General features: G+C 42.0%; 1 long non-coding RNA gene across 1 annotated transcript in view; it reads left to right on the top strand.

Annotated features, from left to right (window-relative positions):
* The first annotated feature begins 1,800 nt into the window (after positions 1 to 1,800).
* LOC138861485 (uncharacterized) overlaps positions 1,801 to 7,474 on the top strand; it is a 105,358-nt gene continuing 99,684 nt past the window's right edge. Inside the window, exon 1 of the long non-coding RNA XR_011398534.1 lies at positions 1,801 to 1,842. This is a non-coding gene — a long non-coding RNA (uncharacterized lncRNA). The remainder of the gene's footprint in view (positions 1,843 to 7,474) is intronic.

Below are 7,474 nucleotides of genomic sequence, written 5' to 3'. Positions count from 1 at the left end.
CCTATGACTACCTCTGCCGCCTCGTGCGACCTGTAAAATACAAGGCACTTAAGGTGCAGTCAAAGCACAAAGTGCTGCAAACTGTAAAGACAGATGTTTTACTTTACAAGTTACGTTAAAATAACTCAGAAGCGAAAATGCAAAGTGTGACGAGAGGCCTCGGAAACCAAGGCAGCTCAAGTGGCACTAGGCTCTTTAATTCTCTGCTGCTACATTTTGAGAGAGGTCTGGATACTTCAACATTCCAATCACGAGTGAGAAAACTGACCGCTGGGCTCCCGGGGCATTTATTGCCTCCCTGGCATGGAAGACAGCAGCCATGGGTCCTTCCTGGCCTGCCCTCTCTTGGCGTTGAGGGGAGGAATCCTTTTTCTATGGGCACTCTGAAGGGGAGACCATGGTAAAAGGGAGATAGCATGTTCCGCGGGCCCACCAATCACATGTCTGCCTTTTCCTCCCTCCTCTCCCCCCCTCTCTCTGCCTTTATCTCTCTCCCTCCCTTTCTTCCTCTCTCTCTCTCTCTCTCTCTGTCTCTCTCTCTCTCTCTCTCTCTCTCTCTCTCTCTCTCTCTCCCTCTCTCTCTCTCTCTCTCCCTCCCTCCTTCTCTCTCTCTCTGTCGCATCAATCAATCACCGCAAAACATTTATGGCCATTATACATTGTTCAACACAACCAGTAAATGGCTTCATGTCTGTTGCAAAATAAAGAATTACTTAGAGTGTTACCAAGATGCCATTCATGTAAATATGTAAAAATGTCTTACTTTATCTAATGATTCTTTTGTCAACAGTCCATAGCAGTCCTAACACGCAAATAAATGGATTGTTCTCAATTTATATTGTAAATATTTTGTTTTGTTTTGTTTATCGGTTGGGCAATTCTATTCTGTAATACATCTATTACAGAAGATCTATTGCAAGGGATACATGTATTCCATCTTGTGCAGGACTAAAACCTGTATTGAATTTATCTAGTTACCTGTTACGTTATAAGACAAGTACCACTTTTATTCCAACTATGGTAATTTACACATACATTTCAAAACGAGTAGTCTGAAAAATGAAAAAAGCTTGTTCACTTAATCCTTGTATTCTCAAAGTGGTTGATCAGATAATGAAAAAGTAGTCGTCTGGTCTAGCCAATCAACACGAGTATTGAGTCGTATTTAAACATGAGTTAATAAGATCTTTAAAATGAATACTTGGTTCATTCTTTTAACGCTGTTTACAGCAGAGTGATCCCATAGAAGCTTGAGTTGCAGCCTGGAAGAGTCTTAACCGCATTATCATATGTTTTTTTTGCTCTTCTTATACCAGCAATTTCTGTAGTTTCTAACAGGCACATGAATCCTGCGAGAATTAATTCAAAATGAAACTTCAACTAACAATCAAAAGATGAATGCCATTTAGCCATCCAGGCACTAAAAGTGCAAAATTGAGGCATTTTGAGAAGTTTATGGCTGGGGTATATCTTTATAGCAATATTAACATTTTAATATACCCGTAAGTGCAATATTACAGATGAAATAACTTATATGCTTCTCTAAATTTGAAGAACACAAACTTTGGCTGGAATAACACACACACACACACACACACACACACACACACACACGCACACATACACGCACACGCACACACGCACACGCACGCATTACCATATACATTTACACATTCATGCATGTATACATACACATACATCTACACACACATACATGCATGGTCACACACGCGCGCGCGCAACTTATATGTCTAATTTTTGTCTGACTTTTACTTTGCAGATCGACGGTAGAATACGCAACTGTGCCTTTGAGACCTATGACGGCCTTCGTCGTCACTACATGTGAGTATCGAAGGGTATTACAGGCTTGCTATTGTTTTCCGCCAAGGAGGTTGTGATTTTGGTAGTGTTAGCAGTTTGGTTGCTGAGTTAACAGGATATGAATAGAATTTTATGATTTTTTTATGATTTTATAAATTTTCTACCAGTTGTGTCTTAGCCCTAACTTTTGTGCTATTAAATTTTGGTGGTGATCCAGATTCCGTATTTATTATTATTATTATTTTTAATGATTCCATTAGGTAACCCTATATACAGGGATAATTAAGGATGTTTACTGATCGACAGTGTTCTTGAGAAAATGACTTTAATGTAATTCTTCAAGTGTGATTTTTTTTTTTATTGCATCAGTGATCCCATTACCTTGACCGAGTTATGCACTCTCTGAGCGCATAACTCCGCATGTATAATTCTATTTATATGAGGGATTTTCTATTTTCCTCTATATACTGTTATTTTTTAGCCAAGCATGTTTATGTGGGTATGACTGGATGAGCATATTTTCGATGAATCCATTTTTCTTTGTCTTCTTATAAGGGTCTGAAGTAACCGGGAATGGCGGGGAAGCGCAAATGCGCCTCATCTTCACTATCTGACCTCTTCATAGCATCTGATGTGACGCCTAAGTGTCAATATGTCAATAGCAATCGATAATGTATTCTGACTTGTTTTCATATTCAAACAGCGAAGAACCTCCTCAAAGCCTAAAACAGTATCATGGGGCCCATCCTTGCACCAAAAGCTGATGTGATCCTTCCTTGAGGTTTTGGTATATTAAAATTCAAATTCCGGATCTCTTTATATTGCAATTGGCCAAGACTAAGCAACATAAGTTACTGCAAATGATCATACAAGGCTCCATGGATAGATAATGTGAACACATACTTATTCACTACATATTTTGGCTAACCAATAGAATTGTCATATCCCTGCAATCCTTTATGAAGGTTAGCATAAGTTTAAAAACACATTGCATAAAAGTTATGCAAGGTATTATTAGAGATAAAATAAACACAAACAGGTGTTAATTACAGGAACTTGCTTATCAGCATTTTGAGAAAATTGATTGGTCTCCCCGTCAATATTCAATCTGGGATTATATTTTTGGCATAAACATAAAATACACTCTGTGTGTAGTGTCTGTAGTGTGTGTAGTATGTGCGTATGTGTGTGTGTGTGAGTTTGTGTGTGTTATGTATTGTGTGTGTGTGTGTGTGTGTAGTATGTATTGTGTATCTCTCTCTCTCTCTCTCTCTCTCTCACACACACACAGACACACACACACACACACACACACACATTATATATATATATATATATATATATATATATATATATATATATATATATATATACATACATACATATACATATATATATATATCTATCTATATCTATATCTATATATATATATATATATACACACATATACATACATATATATATATATATATATATATATATATATATATATATATATATACATATACATATACATATACATACATACATATATATATATATATATATATGTATGTATATATATAAAATATATATATATATATATATATATATATATATATATATATATATATGTATATATATACACACATACATACATATACATATATACATATATGGATACGAAGATCTCTGCGACCAGGACAAGACTAGATGCTTAGCCAATCATTCTATACAACCCAATTAAAGGAATGTGCAACTAGGAGCTTACTAGCTTCCTTGAACAATGCCTCTATCTACTCAAACATGTCATGATAGTGAAGTTTTACATACACTTCCCGTGGCACTCGGTGGAAATGGATTTAGCGTTTAAAACCGGTCAGACGTACTGAGGCGGACTTTCAGAAAGATGGAATAGTGCTTTGCAATGAAGGAATAACTTTACCTGCTCAACCAGGCCTTGAACCTGGGTTGCCATGGCCTCTCTGTGTGTGCGCGTTTTTAGTGGCTGAATGCTGCATATTCTGTGCCAGAGTTTTACAGAAATTCAGTACCGTGTACTGAGTAGTGTTTTGCTTTTTAAGTTTTTGTGAGTTTTGATATTGCATTAGTTGTGACATTTTTGTAGAGTCCAGGCTTTGTGATCTGCAGCATGAGAAGCGTCTGAGTTTGGTGAGTGTTATGTTGGCTTGTGTGATTCTGCTGATTTGTACCAACGAATCAGAGTCCGCTAGGCCCTGAGATCATACCATCACCAAACCATGCCAGTCTTCCCTTAGTGAACCTATGGAAAACAAGGATCACATTGATCAGGGAGAAATGCTAAGGCAAGGAAAAGACTGTATAGCAGTCACTCTGAGGAGTCTTACAGAGCTTCTATTGATCCGAAGGGAAAAACACTGGCCGAATCTGCCAAGCTTGCTGCTAAAATGGACGAAACAGAGAAACCATCCGATCAAAAATTCTCACTATGAAACCAGTCTAACAGATGGAATCGAAGGCTGGCCTTTCCATACCGGCAACCAGAGACAGGCAGACTTCTGACTACTCTTCAGACGTCCTCCCAGACCGATTAGAGGCACAAGCTACAGACCAAGCTGGATCAGCTGCCCCCACCAACAAAGCTAAAACCAAAGCTGAAGGGGCGGTGGGGAAACGACCCAGGAAAGAATGACAGACTCAGAAGGAGAGTCTGGAGCTTAAGATATTTCCCTAGTTTAAGGTGCTGTTAAAACCTGAATGCGTCGACACTGCCTACCAATTTGTGCGAGCATTGAAGATGCAGAGGCAAATCCGGTTGATAATCTGGATTGCCAGAGACCAAGGAATGATGATTGTGCCCAAAGATCAGAAAACTACTCTTGACTTTTTTATATGGCTTTTCGCTTGCCTATGATGTAGAGGTCATGGAAGCCTCACAAAAGAGGTCCAAAAGAAAAGCTTCAGTAGACACGGGATTACACTTCAATCATAGCATTGATCTTAGTTGTGTCCCACCCTTACAACCATATATTAAAACTTGAGCCAATTAGGTGGTTCATCATCAAAATGTGGACACTAGGTCAGTTGCATTAAACCTAGATTTTGTGTCTGTGGCGAGGCACTGCAACCGAGAAGTGTGCCTCCGGGTGAAGAACTAAAGGGACACCACATAGCCAAATGTCTAAAATGCGCCAAGAGGCATCATTCCTGCAACACCTGTTCGGAAAGGAGGCAGTCCTTTGGGGACAGAACAAAGAGGAACGACTTCCCGGCCTCCTGCAGGAAAGAGACACCTCCCAATACAGCACTTGTATGTGATCACAAAAAGGAATAGAAAAAAAAAGGTTCAAAGTACCAAGAGACGACGAAAACCTCTTGGATGAGAAGGCCATGTCTCTCCTATTAATTGTCGTGATCACTGCAGTGGCTTTTGAATTTTGGGGATATCCAGCGAGGAGGTGGAGAAGACAGTATGGCAGATGGTTTGCATCCACCATTTGACTGGTCAATATCTCTTAAGGGAGTGATTGTGTGAATGTGAATTCTCACAGGTATGGCTTGTTGCTGAAGGTGAGTGGAGATCGATGCTGGGAGCCGGTGAACTCCCCGACGTCGAAGACCTCAGGATGACCTTATGCTGCTGCTGCTTGTAGTTGGGTTCAGATGGAGGATCGAGGGATGCTGATTTCGGACCGGATGCTGGATCTTAACTACTGTCAAGCTGTAACAGCTATTAGGGAATGAGCGCTAGCCTGTGATCCAAAGAGCGAGCTGTAAGGTGTCCATTCTGTCCAATCAGGTTTCGGCACTGAGTGTTCAAGAAGCGGCTGATGGTGAGGTTTGAGAACAAGGCTGCTGTGGACCACAGCTGTCAACCAAACTGGGAAACTATGCCGAGCTGCAGGTTGTGGGGTCATGCTGCTACAGCAGTACAGGTCGCCATAATGGCAGTGATACAGACTGCTGCAGCCATGGAGGGGAGGAAGCTGGAAGCTTCCAAACCAGCTTAGTGCGAGAGTCCCCTCCCTGCAACTACCTCAGAGCAATTCTCACAGGCACTGCAAAACCAGAAGCTGAATCTCTGCACTTTGAAGATATAGATTCCTCATATAACGAGAACCACAGCACAGGGACATGTGATGCCAAATACGAGTACCATGCGAATGCCAAAACTAACGTAAGTGGAAGCAAATTTCCTGCACCTGGACACCCGAATTGATCTTATGGCTGCACATTTTTTTCTAAGGTCATCCAGGCACCGTGGAACACTTACAGACACGAAAAGTACTCGGATGCCTATAAGATTATGAGCTGTTTGTAGATAACTGGCTGACAAGCACAGCCAGGATGTTAGTAAGCTATCAGCTCAAAGAGCACCTCTTTGTTAAGGGGATGGCCTCCCTCCACCCTGACTATATTGAATCCCCACTATGGACACAGACCTTAATCGAGTTTTTCAGTCGCTAGGCATGTCAAGGAGAGAGAGAGAGAGAGAGAGAGAGAAACTCCATGTCTAGCCCAAAGACGAAAACGCAAATGATCATTATAGCCATCACAACTGGAGAAGTAGAATCTAGTTCATGGATGGATTGGTGGATCCCTTAAACTACACTGCAGGCGCTGGCTTCACAAGAAGCATTACCACAAACTCCATTAGGGTGTTGATAATATGGCAGTGGATTGGTATCCGCCATATATGGACTGGTCTGTTAATCATCTCTATAAGGAGCTTTTGCGTGTGTGTGTGAGTGCCCACAGGTATGGCTGGTGTGCTGGAGCTTGGCCAGGGGGAGAGTCGGGGCGGCTCACCCCTTGGCTAAGGCCTGGGTAGGCCTAGTTGCTGCTTGCTGTGTCTTGCTCTCGGCTGGAGGATCGTGAGTCCTGAACTCGGGCCGGGTGCGGGAGCCAAATTGGGTCTCTGTGCCAGCCACCCAGGAACGAGGGGAGCCTGTGGTCCAATGGGCGAACCGTGAGGTGTCCGTGGTCAACCAATCAGGTCTCGGTATGCGTCGACGAGAAGCTGCCCTGACGGTGTTGAGGGCGAGAGGACAGGCTGTGGATCTGGACCCAGCCTTGGGGAAGCTTGTATCGCTGCAGGTTGCAGGGGTCGGTTACAACAGCACCTCACTCCAATAAAGACAGATGTGATCATGAGAACCTTATCCCACACCTCCCTGAGAGAAAGACAAATGCATATGGGCTTCTAGAGCAGCTGTTGACAGTCTACAGCCCAATGCCACCTACACTTCTGACTGCTGTGTATACCATAATGCAAAAGATTCTTGTTCAGGGTAGAAATATAATCACAATCTGGGTCCCCAGCCACATAGGCATCCAAAGGAATGAGCTTCCTGACAGACTAGCCGGAAAGGGTAGGGTGCTGCCCTCAAATCCCACAATCATTAACCCCAAGCCAAAAAATCTTAAAGTACAGGTCCAGCACCAAAGCAATTGCCATTCTTCAGCAGCGCTTCACAGAAAAAAAAACAGAATCTTCCCTCGGCCAGATGGTACACCAGACTATGAGTCTGGCAATTCTTGAAACAATGAATAGAAGTGCTGAAGCCATACTGCACAGAATGAGACTAGGAGAGAGAACAAATGAGAGAGAGGGGGAGAGAGAAAGCAAGAGTATCCACTGTTCATGGTAGATTGTTGAGGAGATTAGGCATTTAAAGGAAGTGTTGCAAAC

The sequence above is a fragment of the Penaeus vannamei genome, chromosome 4, assembly GCF_042767895.1.
Source record: "Penaeus vannamei isolate JL-2024 chromosome 4, ASM4276789v1, whole genome shotgun sequence".
Taxonomy (NCBI): domain Eukaryota; kingdom Metazoa; phylum Arthropoda; class Malacostraca; order Decapoda; family Penaeidae; genus Penaeus; species Penaeus vannamei.
Note: the sequence above shows the minus strand (reverse complement) of the source record. Positions and strands in the feature narration are given on the sequence as shown.